At 35.7% G+C, this 26,711-nt stretch overlaps 1 long non-coding RNA gene across 1 annotated transcript; it reads left to right on the forward strand.

Annotated features, from left to right (window-relative positions):
* Positions 1–1,044: 1,044 nt before the first annotated feature.
* LOC309661390 lies at positions 1,045–23,413 on the forward strand. The gene is made up of 2 exons (XR_014264011.1): positions 1,045–5,082; positions 9,735–23,413. It is a non-coding gene; the product is annotated as an uncharacterized lncRNA (long non-coding RNA).
* Positions 23,414–26,711: the final 3,298 nt, after the last annotated feature.

Raw genomic sequence — 26,711 nt, forward strand, 5'->3', positions numbered from 1 at the left:
TCTTCTCCAAGATATCTGCAGGGACAACACTTTTGTCTCCTTCAAGTCCTTGACTAAATCTCATTTTCTAAATGAAGCCTACCATGACCACCTTATTTAATACTACAGCCTACCTCTCCCATCTTTGGCATTTCCTATCTATGGTATCCTACTCTGCTTTGTGTTGTGTGTGTGTATGTGTTTCATAGTATTTATCATCTTTGAACATACCATATTTACTTAAAAAATAAATTTCTGTTTAGTTTCTCTGCTCCCACTAGAGTATAATCCTTGAATATATCCTTGAGGACGGGGATCTTTGTTTGTTGTGAGTGGTAGAATTATGGGTAATTATCCCATTATTAAAATTATAAATAGAATAACTAATAAAAGCAAATTGTGAATACACCAATGATGAGAATATGTCACAAACAAGACTGCGGTTAATCCAATTCTATGCATATGAGATTCAGAAAGGTAAAGAAGAAGAACCAGGGTGAAAAGGAAGACTATTGAGGTAAGAGGAAACAGTGCAAACTCAGTGTTTTTAGTTTATAAATTTTCCTACTCTTTAAAAGATTTTGGGAGAGGAGTGAAGAGGCTACAAATGTTGCTGTTTGAATCTTGATTTCAGAATGGTTAAGGGTTATGCTAATTTTAGGATAAAAAGGGAGAATTTTTGGCTTTGAAATATAAATGATATATCATTAGCCCATCCATTAATGCTTCTGAAATTTCCCTTCAGCTGTAGCTGATTAGCAACTAAAAATGTCAAAGTTTATTTTGAGAATATTGAAGACTGCTCTAGGGCCTTGAAATAATTAGTTGCTCAAGTCCTCATTAAGAAATAGAGCATATACAAAGCTATAAGACTTGGCTAGTCAAGAAAGCAAAATGCTTTTGAGCATTTCATTCAGTGAGGTAAATGAGCGTGCTTTGTTCCATTTGGTTAACCAAATGTTGAAAGTATGGCACACTACTTTCAGAAGGAATGAAAGTTTCCCCAGTTGGGGGCCGGGGGGGAGGGGCGGGGGGGCGGGTGGCAGTGAGCCGATGTCAGGCCCACATAAAATTACTTTGTTGCGAAGACTAGTTGCTTATATCCACTGATTTTGCTGCCAATTATTTGTAGTAAAAAAGAATAGTCTTTGAGGGCTTGTTTTTTAAAATGTTACTTAATTTCAGCATTTGATGAAGCAGCTAATGATTGAAAGTAAGAAATCTTAAAGAATATTAGTTTTAAAAAAAGAATATTAGTTTAAATGTTGGCTGTAAAACAAGAGAGATATTTATGTATAAAAAAATGAGGGGAATTTCTTGTTCTTTTTATTAAGCTTTAAAAAGTAAGGCAGTTTGTATTCTATTTGTTAGGGTTTGGGGGACCCTAAATAAAATACTGTCTTCTCCTTTATAAGGGTAGACTAAGGTATCAGATAGATGGAGATCAAAAATGCCAGCTTTATTACTAATCAAAATCTGGTCTGAAGAAAGCACTTAGATATGCAGCCACAATAGCCTTCCTAACACTTTGCCACTATTACATACACTTACTCATCTGGCATAAGCAATGCTTGAAAACGGCAGACCTCCCACATGGATCAGAATGTTTACCACATGGTATGGAGCAGACCTGAAAGCAGGGCTCTTGCATAGATGGTTCCAGAAGGAGAAAAAGAGGAAAAGCCTGAGTAAACTTACTCAGAGACTTCTCCCACATCCACCAGTTAGACCAACTGATTCTGCTCCCAAAAGGAGGAATAAGTCAGGGTGGAAAGAAAGGCTGAAGGGTTTGTTTATAGCTAAAGTCTCTCCAGCTGGGAACAGGCGGAATGGAGGATATATCCGCCCCCTACCCTAGTGCACTTTACTCATCACATATGTGTGATCTATTATGTTAATAGCAATTATCCCATGTGTTTCAAAATGTGTGTTAGTGGGAAGAGAGGAAGGGGGATTATTAAATTTCAAAATTTCCACCTCCATTTTTCAGGTAATTACACAGAGACTGGCAAATCAGGGACTCATATGTTGTTGGCATGCACACTGCTGTGAATTAATGTTCATGAGCTGATGGCTCAGCCATGGATGCAGGAGAAAGAGGGAAATGCAGCAGTGCTTTTTATTAACGAGCGGAGGCCCAAATGTTGAGAAAATCCTCTGCCTCCGCTAAAGGCAGCACTGCTGCCATCTGCTGGACAGGGAGTAGGAAAGCCCCATGCTTATCGGAGTCAGTACAATTTCTTATCTCCCTCCCACTTAGGGGGCATTATGCTAGGCGCAAGGTTGGGGGTCTCTAAAGACAGCAGACTACGTTCTCCACCCTCAGGAAGCCGGGAATTTAACAGGGGACAGAGACGTCACTTAGGAGGCTGTGGTAAGTCTCGCCCTAATGGGAAAGCCAGGAGATGGTGGGATCCACTGCCATGAGGAGTATCGGGAAAAGATTTGCAGAAAAGGTGACCAGAGTTTTTGTTGGAGGCAAAGGTAGGGGGTTCAACAGGGAGAGATGGGGAAAATGGAATTCTGAGTGGACACTGCTCCAAACAGCTTAATTCCACTGGCTCATGAAGAGTCTCATGAAAGTTCCTCCACTTTTTTGAAATAATCTCTTTTATTTCTCTCTTGTGATCAGCCTTTCCTTAGTTTATAATTGTTCTCATCCATTGATCAGACTTTTTACTAATATTAATACTAACGGTGGAAGTTATGGGTATTGTATAACTAGCCTGACATGTCCCTCCCTCACAATGCCCCAGTTGGGTATCTCCTTTGCTCTGCCCTGAAAAACATGAGGAGACTTTATTTCAGTGAATTTCTTTGGTCTGTGGTTTACCATAGCATAAGTTTATGAGGTTGAGTTCTACAAATTCAATTTAAATCAGATATTATTTTTGTCCTAAGCAAACTCTAAATACCGCAAATAAAGCTTTCACCACTTTAGAAGCCATCTATAACTCATAAGTGTAATTAGGTTTAAATGATGCTGAGATTTCATACGATCCCTGCTCAACACTTGTGATTTTATATTCAATGCCTCTAGTTCCTGAACGGTGGGTCAGCTAGATATTTCCCTGTTATAAGCTGTGGTATGTTAAGGACCCAGCAAGTTAAAAAGTATAACTTTTGATTTGGCAACAGCAGAATAAAATGAAACCATTGCCAACATTAAGTTTGACATATGACAGATGGTACTTTCAGGTTACAGATATGAATGTACAATGGAGCTATTCTGCCTGAATTTCATTTGACTTTCCTATGGTCGTCAAAATGGGTGTCTTTCAATCTTTGTGTCAGTGGCGGTTGGTCTGTGTGGGACTTGAGTGATAAACCTGTCAAATGCAACGAAGTTTGTGATTCCACTGGGCCCTATCGTAAAAATCAGTTTTGAAACCTGCCAAACCTGCCAAATTGGCTGATTCTGGGGTAGGGCTTACTGCATAAATTTGGATAATGCCCACACATATGTTTAAAATAACCTCTTGTTTCAAATATGCTTGTGCTTAAGACTCCTTCAGTAAAGGATTTGTAACAGTAAATAAATACAATGGAAAACTAGTTTAAACAAAAGTTTTAAATTTATTTATCCATTTAGTGTTTGAAATACTCTATTCTCCACCCAAAGCTACATTTCCTTCCACCACCATCTCTTCTTTTTAAATCCAAATGTTCTTAACATTAATTTAGAAGATGTGTAAAGCCAGACCAAGGAAGATGAGACAAAACTATAAAATCCAGTTAGAAAGTATAAGGAAATGAGCCAAATTGGAAGCAGTGCCAGTACCCAGGGTGATGTGGAAATACTGGACAAAGACACTGCTTTGGAGATGTAACAGAGTGAAAGTGATGACATCTTGTTGAGCCACAAAGAGGCACAATATTATCCTGGCCTTGGGTAGCTTACAGTTTATTTGAAGAGATATGCCCTGTTCGGATGAAAATAAATGGGAATACAAAATAGCAGGTGCTGAGCCAGTGAGCAGGGTAGATAGCAGGTGTACAACATCTAGGGCTAATGTGGTTGGGAACTGATTATGAGGAGGGTATAGTTTAATTTAGGTCTTCCTCTCTCTCAATTTTTATTTTTAAATTAGGAAATATAAAGGTGAGAATTGAAGTGTATATAGTGCTTAAGCAGAACAGATACTAATTATCTCACAGTAACTACCATTTGTTAAATACTATGTGTCAGGCATTGTGGTCAGGTGCTTTATATGCATAATTTTACTCAATCTTTGCAATTTTCTATGACTTAAATACTATTTTTTTTCCCAAATTACAAGTGGCACCTTCAGGTACCCAAAGTCACATTAGCTACTCCAGGACAGAGTCCAGACTTAAAGCAAAAACCTGCCTGATTTCAAAGCCCAGACTCTAACCCATGCTATTAGTGTCAGCGTATAGCTAATGAACAATTATCTACCTATCGTAATAAGACAGTCAAGGTTATGGTACAGAGAATGGTATTCCTAACATGAAGCATATGTTAGTTTGGAAAGAAATTCCCCAAATGGTAATTGTGAAAACTATTTAACAAACATAGAAGAATTTTTATCATATAATGTCAAATGTAAATAGAATAATATAATAAAAGTATACATGGTGTTTACAGTTATGTCAAAACTATGTATGCATAAAGACAAAACCCTGGTAGAGAAGTTTAAAAGGAAAATAGTTTTCTTGGAATGGTAAGAGTCATAGTTAATTTTTTATTTAAAAACTTTTTACAGTGTTGAAATTTTGTCATTAAGATTTTTATAAATTAAATTAGAAAGGTTAAAGCTATTAAACTAATCCAATAAGAGAAACTTAAAAGCTTGGTGCTGGAAAGGAATCATTCTCAAATGAAAATTACATCTTGTTTTAAAACATGAAATCAGTTTGGGAGGTCAGGACATAATTGAAGGTCTCTAGCAGACAAAGTTTAGTTTATGAGGGTGAATTTTCAATTGTTTTACTAGAAACTGTTTACTTTTCCTCTTCAGAAATGTGCATTCAAGTTGCCATTTTGGAAGACAAGAACATTTATGGAAAAGGATCTCACCCTCCTCCCTCCCGCTTTACGCACCTCCCTCTGTTTGGACAAATAGGCACCTTCCATTCTTGGTGAGTTCTCCTCCACCACACCTTTTTTCTGAGAAACTCTACTTGACTTCTCGGGCTCACAAAGGAACAAGAGCTTTTTCCAAGGGAAGAGGGAAATGGTGTGAGTTTATTTTTTTTCAAGCCTTAACAGTTTCTTGAGTATGAGAACTGCTTGATGGTTCTACTTGCTTGAAGGAGATATAGTTCAAAGATCTCAATGAAGCTAGAATTTGAATGTGTAGGTAGAAATACAATTTTCTGTTTTGTTTTGATTTGTTTTTCTGTAGGGATGGTGAAAAATTGCAAATCCTCTTATTCTCCTCTTTTGAACTGACCCACCTAATTAAGAGTTGCTTTCTCTTCCCTCTGCAAATATACTGCCTTACACCTACTCCACCAAGAAGGTCCAAGCACCAGGTAGAGTCCAGTACACCCCCCTCACTTCTTTCTCATTCATCAACAGCCAAACCTGTACATGCAAATAGTACTTATTATTGGGATTGTGTATTTTTATAGACTATTACATACACTCATGAAATATGTGTGCAAAATAAATGAAAGTTTTAGAAAACTTTCATTGAAGTTGAATAGTAGTTTGAGAAGCATACAGGTAAGCAGATAAAAGGAATGATAATGAATTCATTGTAGAAGAGATAGGTTTCTAAAGAAACTTTAGAAGGATTATGTGCTCAGATTGAATTGAAAATTTCTTTAAGTTTTTGCTTTATTTTAAAGAAACTCAAACTGGAGATGTTAGAAATAGTGCAAGAAAACCATGATTTGCCATACATTCAAAGAATGGCCCGGACTCTACATAAAAAGATTGGCCTATGAATGTACATTTATGTTTTAAGCTAAAATACAATCTTGAAGATATGTAATTTTTATTATGATTCCCAATGTAACTGACTTTTAAGAAAATTATTAACTGACCAGTTGCCAGTTTCATACATGAGAGATGAGAGAGCTTTGATTGTATCACCTTGTATTCAGCTGTAAAGGCATAGCACATTCAGGGGCAAAATTAGAGGTAAATAGTTTGATATTTTGAACCTCTTTGAGAGCTATATTCATTTACTTTTGCTTCTATTCCATTTAATGCTAAAAATACTAAACCCGCCTTATTCCTTTCTTTTTCATTAATTCAAACCTCCCTTCTCCTTCTGTGGTGGAGACTAGCTGCTGAACAAATACACATTCTCCCTATTCTTTTTCAAACTGACCCAAAGTTTTCAGCTGCACATACCGCCACATAGTTAGAAGACCATATTTCCCAACCTTTATTGCTGCTGGGTGTGACCAGGTATATTAGTTTTCTATGGCTGCTGTAACAAATTAGCACAAATTCAGTAGCTTAGAATAACACAGATTTTGTCATATCAGGGTTCTGCAGTTCAGAAGTCTGGGTTAGCTTGGCTGGTTTCTCTACTCTGGGTTTTACAAAGCAAAAATCAAGGTGTCAGCGACTGTGTTCTCGTTGGAAGGCTCTAGGGAAGAATTCACATCCAAACTCACTCAGGTTGTTGGCAGAAACTAGTTCCTTGAATTTGTAGGACCAGAACCCTGTTTCCTTGCTAGCTGTCAGCTTCAGGCTGCCCTTAGCACCTCGAGGCCTTTCACTGGTCATTGCATGTGGGTTCCTACATCTCAGGGCCGACAGAGGTGTGGTGAGTTGAATCGTGCTGGGAATGTCTCTGATTTCCGCTTATGCCATGGCTTCCTTCTGCCTCCAGCTGGAGAAAGTTCTCTGCTTGTAAGGGCTCATAGGATTAAGTTGGCCCCACCTGAATAATCTCCCTCTTTTAACGTCTGTAACCTTATTTACCTCGGCCAAGTCCCATTTGCCATATAATTTAACATATTCACAAATTCCAGGGATTGGGGGCAGACACTTTTGGGGAGCCATTTCGTCTACCACAATTGGTGATGACAGAGTTCTGGCTAATGAATGGAACTGGAGATGTTGTGTAGGACTCATGGAAGTTCCCTTAAAGGAGAGGAGAGATGCCTTTTTCATTCTGTGCTCATCCTACTGCCTAGGGAGCAGGAGCAGCCTCCTTGAAACCTGAGGCAAGGACCACACCCCAGGGATGGGAAAGGCGAAAGCTGGAAGGAGCTAAATTCTTTTGAAAAGTCATTTCATTAGACCTAGTTTGACTCTCTCTCTGGTTTTCTTTCATATGAGAGGGAAATAACTTCTCATTAAACCCCTGTTATTCAGATATTTCTGTTATATGCAGTTGAACCTACGACTGAAAAATATGCCGTCCAAACTTTGTAACGTTGTCTTAACTCATAACAATATCTGTAGCACAGATTGACAAAACTAAATATGTTTGGCTTCCCAATTCATTATATTTAATATGAGTAATAACCAGTATCCAAAGTTTTGAAATGACATATTCACATATAGTGATAACAATATTTATTGCTTGTGAAATAAATTCACTTTTCTTAGTAATATCTGATTCTTCTTCTTCCTGTGTTCAAAATGTCATTCCATGCATTTCAGTTTAGTTATTTTTCCATTAGCGCAAAAAATAGAAGAAAGTTTGACTCTAGGTCTGAAGCTGAAATAGACAGGAAGTGCCCCATTTTGGTCTTAGGGGACACATTCAAAGTTTAAGAAAGGAATACTAAGACTTAATGAAATACACATTATCATAAATCTTATTCATTTAATCAGCTGCTTTCCATACTGTCCTAAAACATTTTCTTAAAGGTAAACATTAGAAGAATGTGAATTATCCCCAATTAAACAATACATATTATACACTTATTTGCCTTGTTTATTTTGGAAACTTTGACAGCTCTCAGAAATTCAAACATTCTTTAAAATGAATTATGTAGGACATTTCTGATGATATTTCCATAGGCTTATATGGATATACATTTGTAAATTATAGATAAGAAAAAAGGACTGTTTCTTAAATTTGGACCTCATTAAAATGACCCTGATGACAAAGAATTTTTTAAAAAATTGCTGCACTACTTAGCCATTTCAATTAAATGTTATTTTAAACATTAGCCATACGCAGTATTTTAAGAATATTTTCTGGGACTAAAACTTCCTTGAGAATCTGATGAATGCTACAGCTCATCTTCCCAGGAAAATGCCCATATATTCTCACATGAACACTTTTTAGGCAATTTAATGAAATGTTTATAGAGCCTGTGAAATCTAACCATAAAACCTGTGTTAAGAACTCTTGGTATAAAGGTGTGTTGACTGTGAAAGAGTCTTACACAGAAATGTATAAAACATATGAACTTTTTCTAACATAAGAGATTACTAAGCAATTAAACATTAATACATGGATTTTTAGTAGTGCTACTGTAATATTCTTCAGCATTCTGAGCTACCAAAAATGTTATAGGTGGTAGAACCAATTAAACAAGAGAGACATTTATGCATATACAACTTGTGTCTGCCTTCTCTCTTTCTAAGATTCTGTTCCTCTGCCCCACCAACAAAGAAAGAGGATGACACACTCCATACCAGCACCTTTCTGCAACAATGGAAGGGGAGCAGTAGATAAATATATTTTCCTGTGGCCCAAAATAAGCCCACTGACCATAGAAGTCATTGTTTTTAATTGTAAAAATAATATTGGAAACATTTTTCTTTGTCTCCATTTACCTTTAGACCATCTCCAGGCAAAGTACTTATAATTTTTATTTTTCTGAAATGATTAAGAATATTTGATATTGAATTTAGAATTTCTAACTAATAACTCTAGTTTTGTATAGCTTTTTGGATTCATCTTTGGCCATCATGGCACCTCTTTATAGATTTTATACAATTTTGTGTGCTCATCAGAGATCACCATGTTTAGGCAAAGAAGTTTGTTTAGATCAGTGCTTCTCAAACTTCTTCGTCTCAGGACCCCTTTACACTCTTAACATTATTGAAGATGGCTAAGACTTTTAGTGTATTAGAAATTAAAACAGAAATTTAAAAATACTATTGCAAAACAGGACTATAACATTCACCAACTTTTTGTGTTTACAAGTAGGCAAAAGGAAAACTCTGAGATTTCAAAATAATGACTTATGGATGATAATAAGGTTACAGAGATTATAGCAGAAATAAAGTGAAGAAAGCTAGTAAGGGCACAGAAGTACCGAGAGCAAACTGAATTAATATCTGAAAATGCACATGTTTGTACTTGAAAGCCACTGTCTTAGAAAATTTTTAAAAAATGAATGCACATTCTTTTCATTCATTTCATTAGCTAGCACAGCGATGATATTATTACACGTTTAGATTCTCAAAATGACATTGTACACATTATGAGCAAATGAAAAATAAAACTAATAATGTTTAGTGTTATTAGGAAAAATAGTTTTGATTTTGCAGCTACATGAAAGGAATTTAGGGACCCCTCAGTGTTCTGGACCACGCTTTGAGAACCACTGGTTTAGATGTTGTCTCTCCATTCCTTAATGTAATTATATGAGAATGTAGAGACAGATAATTAGGCTTAGGAATCTCCCATCTTTTTTGAGCAATATTCTCTTTGAAAATCTATAGCCATGAGATCCTATTTTTTCCCCTTCCCCTTACCTGTTCTAAATCAACTTTCATGAAGTTTAGAATAGAAAATAATCATAGACTGTTAGAGTTGGTGAGAATTTTACTCAATTAAAAGAAATTTTAACATGCTCCACAGCATTCCTAATAGATGGTCACCCAGAATTTCTGCTTGAACATCTCCGTGCCTGTGTGTCACCACCTGAGGATTCATATCCCTTATTATTGTGAGTATGATGACTTTTTCATCACCTTCTTAATTATGTAAACTAAGCTATACAGTGATGGGGGTAGGAGGCAATGGAAATAACCTGTGCATCTTTGCTACTAGCATAGAGTTCTTTTCATTTTTAGCTTAAATTAACTGCTATTTTACAGTTAATATTTAGGATTGTATATTAAGGTAAAATGCAAAAAAAAAATACTTCATAGGTTTTCTAAAGATTAGTGTTTTTTGTTTTTTTTTTTAAGATTTTGGATTACAATAAATACACAGAAGCTATTTTTGGAAAATGTGTTGGGAATATATAATACAGGGCTTCCCACCTGCCATCATGAGTAAGTGGCCGCTCCAAAACTTCTTAGGAAAAGACTGCTTTACCTTACTAGGCACCGTGAGACGGCCTGGGTTCAGGAAGTGGTTAGCCAATTTATCAAGTAATTCAGTGTTTACAAGAGAAAAGAATGCCATTCCATTGTGAAAATTCACATAAACAATTTAAAAATATACCTTTTCCTGGGGAAGGTGATGAGGCAGGGGTAGCAGTGGCCAGGGAAATCCTAAAGGGAAACTGAGTATCTTAATCATATTTAATCAAATAGATGTCTTTAAACACGTTGCACAGGTCACTGGGTTATTGCAATTGTGCTTAAACTAGAACCTCAAAGTAAGGTGAGACTTTGTGAAAATGATAAACTTTAGGAATAACCTGTATGGCACCTATATCCAGGGCCACTAGTGGACTAATAACCTTGCCCTTCTAACTGGGGAGAATTCTTCGTAGAAGCTGATTGTGTACAAACTTACCACCAACTAGCTTCCAGGAGGCTTTCTTCTTCCTCTGCCATTTCCAGTTTCAAACATGCATAGCTGTCATGATATTCCTTCTTGAAGACTCTTTCCCAGCTTGGTTTCTGAGCCAATCCTGAGCAGTAAAGAAAGTATCACGTTGTTCTAGTGGTGGATTGAATGGGAGTTAATAGAAAGTTAAACCTGAGATACAGAAGCCTAGTACTTAACTGGCATCCTTGTCATTCCTCAGGTCCACTTCTCACTGCCTGTGAGTACTTCAGTGATGTAGGCTTTGATCTGTCTTCTGAGCTCTTCTTTCACCACATAATCAAGTTGCCCTGTTACCCTTATGAATTCTGTCTCTCTTTCTGACTCTACTTTCCTAGGATCCTGTTCCTGAATCTTGACTTATTATTTGGGTCCTCTCCCGGTTTCTACAGATTACACTTACCTACTTATTTTACTATGCAGTGCCTAGCTCACATCTCACTATCATTGTTTCTGCTCAGTTTGTGAGATCTTTGATATCTTAGACTTTTCAATATCAATAATTTAATCTCAACTGAGACTGATGGACCCTTAGACACCATTACTTGTTTGCCCAGCTGCATTGCTAAGTCCAGCTCTACAGACATGGTCAATGGCTCCAGTACCTCTTTTGCTGTTGAGTTTGATTAGTATTATCTGTGCCCTCTCTGCCTATTCGTCCTGACTGACTCAGAATAAACCGGCTTCCGTCTTTGAGCATATATGTGCTGTCATTTACCAAAGAGTGGTAATCTAGATTCAGTTTGGAATTAGTGTTGCCTTTAGAATGCTTTATGTTTAACATTAAGTTCATATTTGAATGAAAGTCAGGGGAAAGAAGGCAGAATAAACAAACCACAGTCAGGATGGGTGGGAGTTGGACAGATAAGGTTCATTGAGAATCCTAGCTAAAGTTTCCTTCCCATGGTGTGAAGTATTACTAAAGGGGGAGAGGTGGGGAGATGGAAAGAGCTGCTGGATGAATGGATGAATGAAATAGCGGATGTGAATTATAGGGGTTGACTCTTTCTGATGCGCTCTGCATTTTTTTAATGATTTTTGTTTTTTTATTCTTATTTATAGTGTTTACAACTTTTCTATATGATTTGCTTTATCTGATTTTATATTACTTTGTTCTTAATATGCATATATCTTATTCTTCATTGAACTAGCAAATACTGTTAAGATTTTCAATATTATATTTAGTTTCTGAAATCTTATTCTCAAAATTTTGGGAGGGAGAGTTTTCTACTGTGTCTTACCTAAGTGAGATAAGGAATTCAGAGCATTCTGTCATCTCCCTGTCACAATCCCTACCACAATTAATACTCTGTTAATAATTCTGGAATCTTATATTTATAGAAATATTATTACATTATTGCTTCATGTTATTGCTCTGCTTTTATAAATAATTTATGTTTCATTGAGTTTCATAACCATATTATTCTAAGACATTTATATTGATTAATCTTAGTGCTCAATGTCACTAATAATTTTGAGAGGACTATTATATCTTTACATTTTATTAGACTTTTAATTTTGATATAATTATAGATTTGCAAACAGTTCTAAGAAATTATACAGAGAAGTCCTGTATACCCTTAATCCAGTCTCTTAAGTGGTAGCGTCTTGAGAAATTATAATCCAATATCACAACTAGGATATTGATATTGGTGGAGTTACAATACAGAAATTCTGATGGGCTCTTCATTGAATTGGGGGAATATTCCCCCACAGGAGTGGAATGCATCGACCAAATGTAAAGAATTCTGGTACATGGTGTTTAGCTAAATCTCCGAAGAGACAGTGGAGCCCACATCATCCAACAAAGGTTGTTAGTAGCCTCAGTAAAGTTTCCCCCCTTCTCCCTCTCCTATTTCCTTGCCACTTTGTTGTATAGAGCACAATCAGGCTTGAAATAAGCTGGAAAGAGAATCAAAGGGAAACTGTTAATGCTTTTTCAGAGGAAATAGAAGGCTTGGTTATAACTGCCTGACTTAAGCACAGTGAGATAAAAAGAAATGGCAGATATGAAAACACACTATTACTAGAAATGAAATAAAGAAGTATAATATAAAAAAGGAAGGAAGAACCCAGGTTTGAAAAACATGAGATAGAAAAACATTTCCTATAAGTATTTTGTTTTTACCAAAGGATGTAATAACACAGATTCAATAAAACAAAACCTTAAAGATAAACACACAGACTGGGATAAAAATGGAGATTGTCAAAAGATGGGGAAAAATTAGCACTCAAAATAATACTGTTATATAATTAAGAAACACAGAAATAGATGACACAGCTGACTCTTAAAACAGTTACATAGAAGAAAATTTCAATATAGTCACAGGAAATGTAGATGAAAAAGAAATTAAAACAACTAGAAAAAGATAAAAAAAGAGAAATAGGACAAAAACTGTTCAACATTAGGAAAATTGGTGTACCTGATTAGGTAATTCAATAAAATGGACAGAAGTATTTAAAGATACAATTGAAGATAATTTCTCTAAAGCAAAGAAAAAAATAAATCTACAGATGTAAGGATACATCATGTTCCAGGGAAAAATTATTGACGTATCTTATATAAATTATTGAGTCCTAAGGCTAAGGAATGATTTCTTAGTTATTGTGACATTTAAAGGCTGGGTTTAAATTTCTCCACAGCAACAGTCAATACAAAAAGACCAAAAGAAAATAAAGTCCTATCTATCAAGTATTGCAGGAAGGTATTTCTTTTTTTTTTTTAATTTTTATTGGAGTATAGTTGATTTACAATGTTGTGTCAGTTTCTGCTGTACAGCAAAGTGGATCAGTTATACATATACACATATCCACTCTTTTAAAAATTCTTTTCCCATATAGGTCATTACAGAGTATTGAGTAGAGTTCCCTGTGCTATACAGTAGGTCCTTATTAGTTATCTATTTTATATATAGTGTATGTAAATGTCAGTCCCAATTTCCTAATTTATCCCTCCCCTCCCCTTTCCCCCCTGGTAACGATAAATTTGTTTTCTACATCTGTGACTCTATTTCTGTTTTGTAAGTAAGTTCATTTGTATCATTTTTTTAGATTCCACATTAAGCAATATGATATGGTATTTGTCTTTCTCTGTTTGACTTAATTCACTTAGTATGATAATCTCTAGGACCATCCATGTTGCTGCAAATGGCATTATTTCATTCTCTTTTATGGCTGAGTAATATTCCATTGTATATATGTACCACATCTTCTTTATCCATTCATCTGTCAGTGGACATTTAGGTTGCTTTCATGTCTTGGCTATTGTAAATAGTGCTGCTATGAACACTGGGGTTCATGTATCTTTTTGAATTAGAGTTTTCTCTGGATATATGCCCGGGAGTGGGATTGCTGGATCATATGGTAGTTCTATTTGTAGAACCTCCATGCTGTTCTCCATAATTGTACCAATTTACATTCCCACCAACAGTGTAGAAGGGTTCCCTTTTCTCCACACCCTCTCCAGCATTTATTGTTTGTAGACTTTTTGATGATGGCCATTCTGACCGGGGTGAGGTGATACCTCATTGTAGTTTTAATTTGCATTTCTCTAATAATTAGTGATGTTGAGCATCTTTTCATGTGCTTTTTGGCCAACTGTATGTCTTCTTTGGAGAAATGTCTATTTAGATCTTCTGCCCATTTTTTGATTGGGTTGTTTGTTTTTTTGACATAGAGCTGCATGAGCTGTTTGTATATTTTGGAGATTAATCCCTTGTCGGTTGCTTCATTGGCAAATATTTTCTCCCATTCTGTAGGTTGTCTTTTCATTTTGTTTATGGTTTCCTTTGCTGTGCAGAAGCTTTTAAGTTTAGTTAGGGCCCATCTGTTTGTATTTGTTTTTCTTTTCATTACCCTAGGAGGTGGATCCAAAAAGATATTGCTGCTATTTATGTCAAAGAGTGTTCTGCCTATGTTTTCCTCTAAGAGTTTTATAGTGTCTGGCCTTACATTTAGGTCTTTGATCCATTTTGAGTTTATTTTTGTGTATGATGTTAGAGACTGTTCTAATTTCATATTTTTACATGTAGTTGTCCAGTTTTCCCATAACCAGTTATTGAAGAGACCGTCTTTTTTCCATTGTATATTCTTGCCTCCTTTGTTGTAGATTATTTGACCATAGGTGCATGAATTTGTTTCTGGGCTTTCTATCCTGTTCCATTGATCTATATTACTGTTTTTGTGCCAGTACCATACTGTTTTGATGACTGTAACTTTGTAGTATAGTCTGAAGTCAGGGAGTCTGATTCCTCCAGCTCCATTTTATTTTCTCAGTATTTCTTTGGTTATTTGGGGTCTTTTTTGTTTCCACATAAATTTTAGAATTTTTTGTTCTAGTTCTGTGGAAAATGCCATTGGTAATTTGATAGGGATTGCAATGAATCTGTAGATTGCCTTGGGTAGTATATTCATTTTGACAATATTGATTCTTCCAATCCAAGAACATAGTATATCTTTCCATTTGTTTGTGTCATCTCCAGTTTCTTTCATCAGTGTCTTATAAAACTTTCATTAGTTTTCTGAGTACAGGTCAGTGTATCACACTGATTGATTTGCAGGTATTAAAGAATGCTTGCATCCCTGGGATAAATCCCACTTGATCATGGTGGATGATCCTTGTAATGTATTGTTGGATTCGGTTTGCTAGTATTTTTTTGAGGATTTTTGCGTCTATATTCATCAGAGATATTGGCCTGTAATTTTCTTTGTTTTGTAATATCTTTGTTTTTGGTATAGAGTGATGGTGACCTCATAGAATGAGCTTGGGAGTGTTCCTTCTGCAATTTTTTGGAAGAGTTTCAGAAGGATAGGTGTTAACTCTTCTCTAAATGTTTGATAGAATTCGCCTGTGAAGCCATCTGGTCCTGGACTTTTGTTTGTTGGAAGTTTTTAAATCACTGTTTCAATTTCAGTACTGATAATTGGTCTGTTCGTATTTTCTGTTTCTTCCCAGTGCAGTCATGAGAGATTGTACCTTTCTAAGAATTTGTCCATTTCTTCTAAGTTGTCCATTTTATTGGCATATAGTTGCTCATAGTAGTCTCTTATGATCCTTTGTATTTCTGTGGTGTCCACTGTAATTTCTTTTTCATTTCTAATTTTATTGATTTGAGCCCTCTCCCTTTTTTACTTGATGAGGCCGCCTAAAGGTTTATCTGTTTTGTTTATCCTCTTAAAGAGCCAACTTTTAGTTTCATTGATCTTTACTGTTTTTTCTTCATCTCTCTTTCATTTATTTCTGCTCTGATCTTTATGATTTCTTTCCTTCTACTAACTTTGGGTTTTGTTTGTTCTTCTTTCTCTAGTTGCTTTAGGTGTAAGGTTAGGTTGTTTATTTGATATTTTTCTTGTTTCCTGAAGTAAGATTTTATTGCTATGTAGTTCCCTCTTAGAACTGCTTTTGCTGTGTCCCAAAGGTTTTGGACCATTTTGTTTTCATTGTCATTTGTCTCTAGGTTTTTTTTTGTTGTTGTTTGTTTATTCAAACAGAAAGTCACAAAAATTATAATCATCCTCATCAGTTCACTCTCTAGGTATTTTTTGATTGCCTCTTTGATTTCTTCAGTAATCCATTGGTTGTTTAGTAACATTGTTTAGCCTGCATGTTTGTGTTTTTTAGTTTTTTTCCTATAATTGATTTCTAATCCCATAGTGTTGTGGTCAGAAAAGATTCTTGATATGATTTCAATTTTCTTAAATTTACCATGTCTTGATTTCTGGCCCAAGATGTGATCTATCCTGGAGAATGTTCCATGTGCACTTGAGAAGAAAGTGTATTCGGCTGCTTTTGGATGGAATGTTCTATAAATATCAATTAAGTCCATCTGGTCTAGTGTGTCATTTAAGGCCTGTCTTTCGTTATTGATTTTCTGTCCGGATGATCTGTCCATTGATGAAAGTGGGTTATTAAAGTTCCCCACTATTATTGTGTTACTGTTATTTCTCCTTTTATGGCTGTTAGCATTTGCCTTATATATTGAGGTGCTCCTATGTTGGGTGCATATATATTTACAATTGTTACATGGGAAAGTATTTCTAAAGACTATTATATACGCGGTCCAAGTTGTCAGGCAAGTGTAAAAGTAATTGGCAGATATTCCTAAACAGGAAAAGCTCAAGGAGCAGAGTGTTTAGAAACCTTCTTGAAAACAGACATACTGATAAAATCCAGGCAACCAGGGTGAATGGAAGAAGTCATGGTTTGACTAGTGCAAACTCAATGCTAGATGACAGTGAAACAATGGTGTGATGGGAGAATGTGAACCAGCCCCAAGAATTTTTTACCAAGCCAAGTTGTCTTCTGAAGATAAAGACAAAAGACAAACATCTCAGGCAGGCACAAAGATAGCACATTTGAGCTCTTCTTGAAAAAATCACTTGATGAAATCCAGACAGTCATGAAGTGAATTGAAACAAAGAACCACACTTAAAGAAGCACACTTTGGTTTAAAACAAAAGTCCAAATAACAATAACAACAAAAATAACAAACCAAAACAAAAAATAGCACAAAAGTGGTGAAAGACTTGAGTTCTTTTAAATATAGAACACGTTTTTGTTTAGAAAATGGAGAATTATAGTCTAAGATCAGAATATAAGTTATAAACCTTGAAAATATAAAATAAATGGTATATATTTCAAAAAGGAATGGAAGAGGGAAGATGGAACAAGTTATGGATTTATTTTTTGTCTTTTAAAACATGGAGACAGTTGATAATATCACAAAGCAAAAAAAAAAAGTTTAAAAAAACCTAATGACTTCAGTCTCTTAATGGTTTTTAACTTTGTTTCTTATCTCAGATGTCTCTTTCAAGAACTATCTATTGGTTAGAGAAGATTTGATGTTCAGTAATCCCCTTATTTTCCCTTCAGTTCTTAGTTCTGTTACATTTACAGTTAAATTTGATATTTTTATTTTAAAATAGAAAATAAAGTGTTAATTTTCAAAGATTGTTTTGGTGGTCTATGTATTTTTTGTATGCATGTAGTCTTCTATCTGTATGCATGTGTAGAGAGATACCAAAATAATGTTCAGTTATTATTAGGATGATTATTTATGTAAGGCGGATTTGGTGTGATTTTTTACTTTTTTTGAACTCTTCTGCATTATATGACTATATTGCCACTAATACTACTAAATAATAATAAAAACAATAACCAGCTTTTTTTGAGCAATTGACAAATGCCCAGTGCTTTTTTTAGTAGTACACAATTAACTCTATCAGTCATCAGAATAACTGTTATTACCTCTATTTATGAATGAAGAAACTGAGGAACAAAGAAGTGAGGTAATTTTCTCAGAGTCCCACAGTTAATTAGTAGTAGAGCCAGGATGACCAGATATCATTAAAATGAACATTTATAATATTTTACTAAAACAACTAAATAATTATTCTACAGAAAGAAGTAGATGAATTTATGTAGAGATGTATAGAACTCTTATAACATTGAATGCATTGAATATGTGAAGTTAAAACTTACAGTATAACTTCTTTATGTTATTGAAACTCTGCTTATGTTATCTTTACCTCTGAAGAGTAAGTTCCTAAAAATACTGAACTACCTGCACCAAGAATAAAATAGTACTTTTCACAAGTCATCCTATTCTTTTTCTTCCTTTCTCAAAATGTAACTATTACCAACTTCCGCCATCCTTTACTGGTAAAAGTTGTTCTGAGGCATTAGAATTATCTACATTACATATTTGCAGAAAAGTCAAGTAGTAACTGACTTCAGAGTCCAAGTGAGTACATTTTCTTGTAGTTGTGCTGACCTATACGATGCCAGAGGCACTTAGGCCCCAACTGTTTGACACTCAAGTGCAACATCTTGGAACTCGGTACAAAATGAGGTTGAAACATCTGTTATTTTTCTGTGAGTCAAGAATTCTTCCAGCATGCCTCTAGGGCTAAAATTTCCAATTTCTACTAGCCATAAACCTCTTTTAAAAATTCAGGATGATACCACAACTCTGTGTTACCTGGTATGCAGCACTGGAATCTATTATCCAGAGCCATGACTTAAGACTGAACAAGACTGGAAGGCCAATATCTAATTTTGATATTGCTCAAAGTTATCTGCCACTTCATGCCTCAGATTGTGATGTGACACCTCTATACAGATGTTTCTGATGTCAAAAGACCTCTCTCATCCATGTCTGCTTAAAATCCAACAATAAGAACTTAAGGGATTCAAGAAAGGGAACTTGGTGCCACATGACACTCAAGCAAATCTAATGAAGAAAAGTTGGTGAGAACCATGGTGACATCTCCTAGGTGCTGCTTCAGATTCTGTTTACCTGTCTCTGAGCCCTTGATCCTTTACTCTGCTCTGGCTGCTGCTGAGGAGACCCTCCATATGCACTCTGGGCAGTTCCACTATCTGACCTGTCAGATGCAAGCCGGAATCCCCACTGGCAAACACTGACCAATGGAAGATGGTGGAAGCAGACAGATAAAGTCCCTCTCCATTTCCCTTCTTTGTCCATTTTGGGGCATGGTGTTTCTTTATAGCCTGATTGTTGATGTTGTAAGTAACAGAGGGAAGGTTTGTATCTCTTCATGAAGCAAGGACCTCTGGGTAATTCACACCTCTTCATTTCTTTTTCCTGTTTGCCTTATATTCCTTTTTGCTACTCTGGCATTGCCCAGCAAAGCATCAGTACTCAAGCTGTGCCTCAGGCTCTATTTTCTAGGCAACCTGGGCTAAGGGGATGCTCCAAAGTAGATTTTTAGAGCTGAAAGATTAGTAAGATTTGTGTTTTTCATATTTTCTCAACATGTCTTTTGTGTTCAGTAACAGAGAAGAGAAGGAAGACAAGAGAGAACCAGTGTTTAGCCAGTACTGACTCTGGGTTAGTTACTCTGCTAGTTGTTTTATATACGTATTTTATATACTCACAACAGTCTTACAGTTTAGATAATTTTATCCCTATTTTACAAATGAGGAAACTGATGCCCAAAAAGTTTTATGCAATGTGTTTAAGTCATACAGGTATTAAGTGAAAGCATTGGAATTGAAAGCGACTTATTTGCCTCCAAAAACATATGTTCTTCTCTTTAACCAGTCAATCTGTTTAAATTAGTAGTAGAATATGATGTGCAAGAAATGATTTTAAATGGCCTATAAACATAAATAATATATGATCAAAATAATTCATCTATCAAGAGTCATGGAGAATATACAAGGCAAACATGGTTATCTTCTGGATGCCACTCTGCTTGAACTTAATGCTACTCTCTGTCTTTATAAAAGAGTTAGTTTTTGCTAGGTGTTGTAGAGTTTAACTAATATGAACTCAGGTTGCTATAACTGATGCACAAAACCTGTGTCTTTATGATTCAATGTGTAGCTTTGCCAACACTGTCTTGGCATTTGCCACAAAGGTATTTTTTTCCAAGATGACAACAGCGGTACCTGTAGGCTTATTTGTCATTTTTTGGTGTTGTTGTTTTGGTGTTATCTCCAAAGCAGAAAATAAAGAAAATTCTAGTATTCTTCCCTGGTGAGGAATCACCTTATATTATATTATGTGTTATTTTAATACTGATTAATCCTGGGTGAAAGATATCTCTTGATGTGTAAAAGATTATATGCACTGAGTGAAATGAATATTAAGCATCACAGGGATTCCCTAGTTCAGTGTTTGTATATATAGCTTCCTTTGACTTCCTGTTTGGTCATTTGGGGTCTCCTGTCTTTTCACTGTAGCATTTTAAGAGGGCGTTGTATAGAACTGATTAAACAACTCTTGCTCTACTCATCATTTACGTTTTTCATTTCTGAAGTCAGTAAGAACACAAGGGTTAATCTAAGTAATGCATAATGCCCTATAATTTTTCCTGCAGTAAATTGTCTTACTTATGAACTTACCTTCAAAAGAATAAAAGCGCCTAGAAGAATTTCTTCCCAGTAGCCTTTGTGGAAGGTGCAAAGTCATAAATTAACAATAAGTATGCTCTAGAGAAATACTATAGTCATGCAGAAGATTTCCATGTTATATTATCTGTCCTTCCTTGGTCAACTCTTGCAAAATTTGTCTTTGTGAGAAAGATTAACAGATGTATTTGAATGAATCCTCCTTTTGGAATAGTGTAGGATCAGGATAAGCCCTTTCATTTAGAATGTTCTGCGTGACATTTTCTTTCTCTCTTTGGGAAGTGAAATAACTTATATTGAGCTCACACTCACAATGATTCATTATCCTCTTATAGTGTTATGGAAGTTAGAAGTGGTGAATTATTGAGAAAGCTTAGAAAAGGGCACCAAACATTGTGAATATATGATATCAGTAGTTCACATTCTTTACAAAAAGGAGATTTTAGGGAGTAATATGATTTAAGATGTTTTAACCACTCAAAAACATTGCTGAATTTCAGCATTTAATGGACCTTTATGATATCTCACATTCCTCATTAGATTTTAACCTAGTCCTCCAATGCCAGTGTTTGAAGTGGAAAGTCAAAAAACAACTTTCATGTGTACCCTGAAACCTAAAATCTCACTCTGATTTTCAAAAATCTAGAAGAAAAAGGTAAGGAGATTACATGTGGAATATGTAAAACAAGCCTGTGTGTGTGTGTGTGTGTGTGTGTGTGTGTGTGTGTGTGTTCTGCCTTCTAATGCATGCAGCTATACATGTCTCCTTAACTACCCCCCTGTGATACAGGTGTCCAATCACATTCTATACTAGCTGCTCCTGGACCTAATCCTTAAAAGTTTGCTCGTTTCCTGTCCAAACACTCTGCTTGTAACCCCTTGCTTGACTCTACAACCACCTATAAAATATAAGCCATGTAATTATTTTAAGAGACGTTTCTCCCTTTGTCTTATAAGAAAATATGTTAAAGCAAGTATGGTGGGATATGATTATTTGAAGTTTTATCAAATGTGCTTGCAGTTTTCTGTACTTATTTTTTCTTCCACCTCTCAGCATTTCATGTACTCAGAAGTGGTCATCTAAGGTGAGAAACCCGGAACAGAAAAACAGAAAAAAAAAAAAGACCTTTTAATCTCCCGAATCTTAAGCTTTGAATTGTGAAACTAGGTCTAAAAAACCTTAGGGAATATAAAATCCATGATGCTATAAAAGAAAGTCTTTTTTTATCTACACTGAGAAACATTCCCAGGACAAGGGGGAGTGATGGGAGAACTAGGGAGAATAAATCATTTTCTGCTGACAGATCCCATAGAAACGATTCTGCTATTTCCAGGAGGAGGAAAAAGGTATCACAAATCCTCAGATAAGTTCAAGTACCTGAGAGCAGAAGAGTCCTATGTGATCACCTTCCCCAAAGCATTTCAAGTAGAGCCTGGGAGAGTGGAAATCCTCTGGAGGGTGTCTGGGCAGATTTTTCTGAATTAGCCTCACAGTTTCCTAAGGCTCAGAGCTGATGGGAGCAGTAGAATAGTTCCCATGTGGCAAAGATGTCCAGCAGTGACCCGAATAAATCAGTTATGGGAAAAAAGATGGGAATGTGTATTCCTTAACGGATGAGATGTCAGTATGAGTATTTGATATCACCAGTGATCAGCCATATTACCCTTCCAATCCACACTGTGGTACCAAGGACTCAAATTTAGGTCTAACTCCAGGGGGAAGGCAGGAAAGACTGAAATTAAGTCTTCAGAATTTTGTGGACTAGGTCTCAAAAGAAAAAACAAATTCAGTTATAGGGGAAAATGTAAATTTCTTCATTTATTTCACACTAGTACCTATGAAGTGAAATTTGTATCCATTTCCCCATCCTCCTCAACCCTCCCCCTCCCCACCTAAATTCTACCTCTTAGAACACTGGGCATCCTGGCCTCCTGATATCCTCTCCTCACTCCAGGTCCTCTTGGCTGAGTATTTTCTGAGTCTCAGGCTCCCTGTGTGCTCCTCTATATGAGGAAAAGTTCAGACAGACCCCTTGGCCTGATATGGCAGGATGCTCAGCCATCCCATGATGTTTATGGTCAGTTTAAAATAAACTGGCATTTAATATATGAAAAAAAAATTCAGAGGAAGGGACTAGTCACTAGGTTATTGTCAATATTATGCTAGTGTTAAGTACCTCTAGCTGTTGAACAAATAGTTCTCCAAAAAAACAAACCCCAAAGTTCATAATTTTAGCATACGCCAATATCCATGGGGTGATTTCAAGCTAGCAGTTTAGGATGTAGGTGGTGGATATAGCTGTAGATGGATGTACATATGGGCAGTTGAATGGATGGATGGATGGTAGGTGGGTGAGTAAATGCATACGTGAATAGATGGATGTACAGATGGGTACCCCAATGCATGGATGAGTGGAAAGGGTGATGTATGGAAAGAAAGATGGGCAGATGGATGGATGGTTGGACAGTTGGATGATTGAAGTAAGACCCCCTGGACACTGTTCTTAAAGAACCAGTGAGCTGGCTGATTTTAAGCTACTACTGTCACTGAATGTGAAAATGGGAAGGAGATGCACAAAATCATCTCTCGCAAGTTGGTACCTGCCAGTTACAGCTAATCACTGGCAATTGTCAATATGTACATGAAAAGATACCTTCCTTTCCCAGTGATTTACAGGTCCAGTTGTGGAATTTCTGCTGGTTTCACTTATGGGTGTAGACTGTTTCTGAAGCAAAGGAAGAGTCTAATCTAAAAAGTTATTTTTAACAGGAAAAATATCCTTGCAAGTAGTTGTATTTCAGGCAGGGTCTCCCTCATCTGGAGGATGACGATGTATTTTATTTCCCTTCACCCTCGTTGCTTAGAAACCACGTTCACTAATAGCACTTTATTGGCAGATTTCAGGAAGAACGGGTGAAGCACATTCTTTTAGACAGGGTTTGTACTCAGGATCAACGTAACGGGAACATGCACAGAAATCACAAAGATCAGGACAAAAGTACAGAAAATGAGAGCAGCTCAAGATGAAGATGTTGCTATATATCCAATACTTAAGGGGGAAATGATATAGATTCTATTCTAAGATACTAAAGGTCCAAGCTTACCTAGAGTTTATATTTATTAGGATGTTTAATTATAACCTAGAGACAATACAATATACTTTTTAGCATTTATTTTAATATGTTTATTGCATACTTTTTGCCACTTTTCTAAATGTATTACATGTATTACATAAGCAATTATCAGGACAATATGAGATAGGTACTATTATTACCACCTCCATGTTTTAGATGAAAAACTAAGGCTTAGAGAGGTTAAGAAACTTGTACAAGGGTCACATCTTTCTGCCTTCTGTTGAATGACAGGAAAAACTCCTCACTGATAGAAACAATGGAATTTGTCCAGTTTTCTTTGGAGGATAGTTTCATAGAATGATTTCCTGCTCATCAATTTACTCTGTCTTTCCCTGGTGCATACTGAGTTGATCGATAAATACTTGTTGGGTGAGTGAATTAATCCTTTGCTTTATTTATTCTGGCTTTGCCCATTTTGATTATTTGAAATGATTGTTATAGTTTATCATCCTTCTATTATTTTACTTTTTGGTCCATTGAACAGTAATAGTTTTATCAATATTTACAAAAAATCACAATGAAATTGTATCTTCAGCACATGCACAGTAAGTTTAAAATAAAAACAAATGAAAAAAATGTATTTTTAAACTTTTCCCATCATAATTGGATTCTATAGATTACCTATAGAAATGTGGTTTTTAATTGATACAGTTTGAGGGTGGGATTATTTGATGAGAGCATGAAGCAGCTTGAAAGAAGATGATAAAATTGAATGAACTGAGAAAAGGCAAATGGAATCTTTATGCTTAGTGGTCCCAAAATATAGAATTAAAATATACATTTTAACATTCTCAATTTCTGTGACTTCTGTAAAGTCACAGCATTGAAGAATTATTTTTGTTCCCTATGAGGTTAATGCCATTAGAGAGAACACTAAATTCTATAGGAGAAAAAATTTTATTTCATACCATCTAAAAATGGATAATGCATGGGTTAAACAGAGAGAAGTGACTCCCATGCCCAATTCATAGTGATCCATTCGTGTTGACCACATGTACCATAGTCAGCTCATGCAGTCTACCACGAAGAGCTTGATGGACACTTATTTTAGAATATGGACATGGCAAGCCAGAATAGGAATCATGCTGCAGTATCCAAATTGTGTCCTGAAGTCTGTGTCACCATGTCTCCCTTTTCTCATACATTGATGCAACACCAGTCAACAGGATTTACTCCTTTGTTTCTTTTCTAACTGTTCTCCTAAAATAAAGTCTATCATAAATTTAAAGCTAGGTTCAAACAGTATCTTAAGAACATAAAATGGGGTCAAAAGGTGAATAATCTCAAAACAGTTTCTAGTTACTGCTTTTCACATTACTTCATAGTGCTCTGTCCCTGACCGAACAGCACTCTCCTTCCTCTGCTATCCCACCCTTTTCCCTTTCCACTATGCAACTGAAGATTAGGAAAGGACGCTTTATGTAATTATACATTATTTCAGTCTTTGCCTGGAACTCTCTGTGATCTTTGCCAGTGAGCTCATTCCTGTTAACAAACCATCTTCGCTCTATTTCATACATCCAGAATAGAAGTTGTGGATCCAGCATATGATTAACTACTGGATGCTATTTGCAGAAATTTTATATTTGTGCTGACATGCCTTGTCATTTGTGTGAAAGTCATTGCTATCCTAATGACCAAATTGTTGGGGAAATAAATTATAAAAGACTAATCAAACAGTAAAATAAATGGCTCTTTAATTATTTTCAAATGGGAAAAAAAGCCATCAGATGTTTAATGGTTCAAATTAAACCATCCATGATTTATTTCATGGTGTGACTGATGCCAAGGTGACTGCATCATGCACCTTTAATTTCTTCATCTTGTCTTTCATGAAGTCATGTCAACATAGCATCATTTATGTCAGTTATGCAAAACGCTTTCATAAGTCATCCTGGCAGTAAAGTCACAGACTGTTGAGTTTATAATCTTATGGTAAATACTTATTTTTCAAGTTGGCTTGAAAGGTTGACTATCTCTTCAAATTTGAATTTATATAGGGAAGGAAAACCATTCATCTCAGGCCCTGAAGCCACTTTTTAAGGGGAATATAGGAGTTATCCTCAGTAAGAAATAAAAATTCATGAACCTACTAATGGAAGGAAATTAGAAAGACCCAAAATAGGAATGCACACTCTTCTGTTTCCCCTACTAATCAGATAACAATACCTTTTGTATGTGTATGCATGGTACTTTGTTGTTTAAAAACCACTTTACGTGCACATTTCCTCATTAAATATGCACAATGAGTTATGATATGATATCATTCCCATTTCTTAGGGCAGAAAAACCTGAAACTTACAAACACTGTGATTTTTTTTTTCAACGTCACAAAATTAGAAAACCAGAAGGATCAGAACACAACTTTGTATTCTCTGACTCAAAGTTTAAATTTCTTCCTACTGTCTTTGGCTTCTTTAATAACTGTATGGTCACATATACTAGGAGCTTAGTGGAGAGATATCAATCATTTGGGCTGTCTAGCTGATATATATGGATAATTATCTGATCTAATTACATACCAGAACTGACCTCAATCACAAAATAGTAAACGTAAATACTTAAAAAAAAAAAGATTACCTCGTTTTCTTGACATGGTCACTGCTAGTATTGAGATATAGATTATATTGGATATTTATTTTCTGATAGTATGGTGATACATGAGGTACTGAGAAGTATTAGGGAGATCTATGAGGGGAAGGTTGTGGTTCATTGTCCTCTCCTGGACCAAAGCAAATTTGAAGTCTGAGAGTTTATTTGAGTGAAAATGAAACTAATATAGGCCAAATGAATAACTTAATCCAAGATTGAAAATTGGCCCAATTATAATTGGAAATTTTGTCTTTTATTTCTTTTTCAATATCCCATTCTCTATTCAAAGGAGTTAGTGTAAATATTTTCTTTCCATTTGTTACATTTGCTGAATTGGTTGTGGAGAGCCACCATTGGTATAACTTGGTATTTGGGTCTGTCAGTGTTATGTATCCAGGAAACATTCCATAAAAGAAATAAAGTTCATGCTCTGCTTTTAAAACGCATGTGTA

The sequence above is a fragment of the Balaenoptera physalus genome (assembly GCF_965194825.1).
Source record: "Balaenoptera physalus genome assembly, chromosome: 5".
Classification (NCBI taxonomy): Eukaryota; Metazoa; Chordata; class Mammalia; order Artiodactyla; family Balaenopteridae; genus Balaenoptera; species Balaenoptera physalus.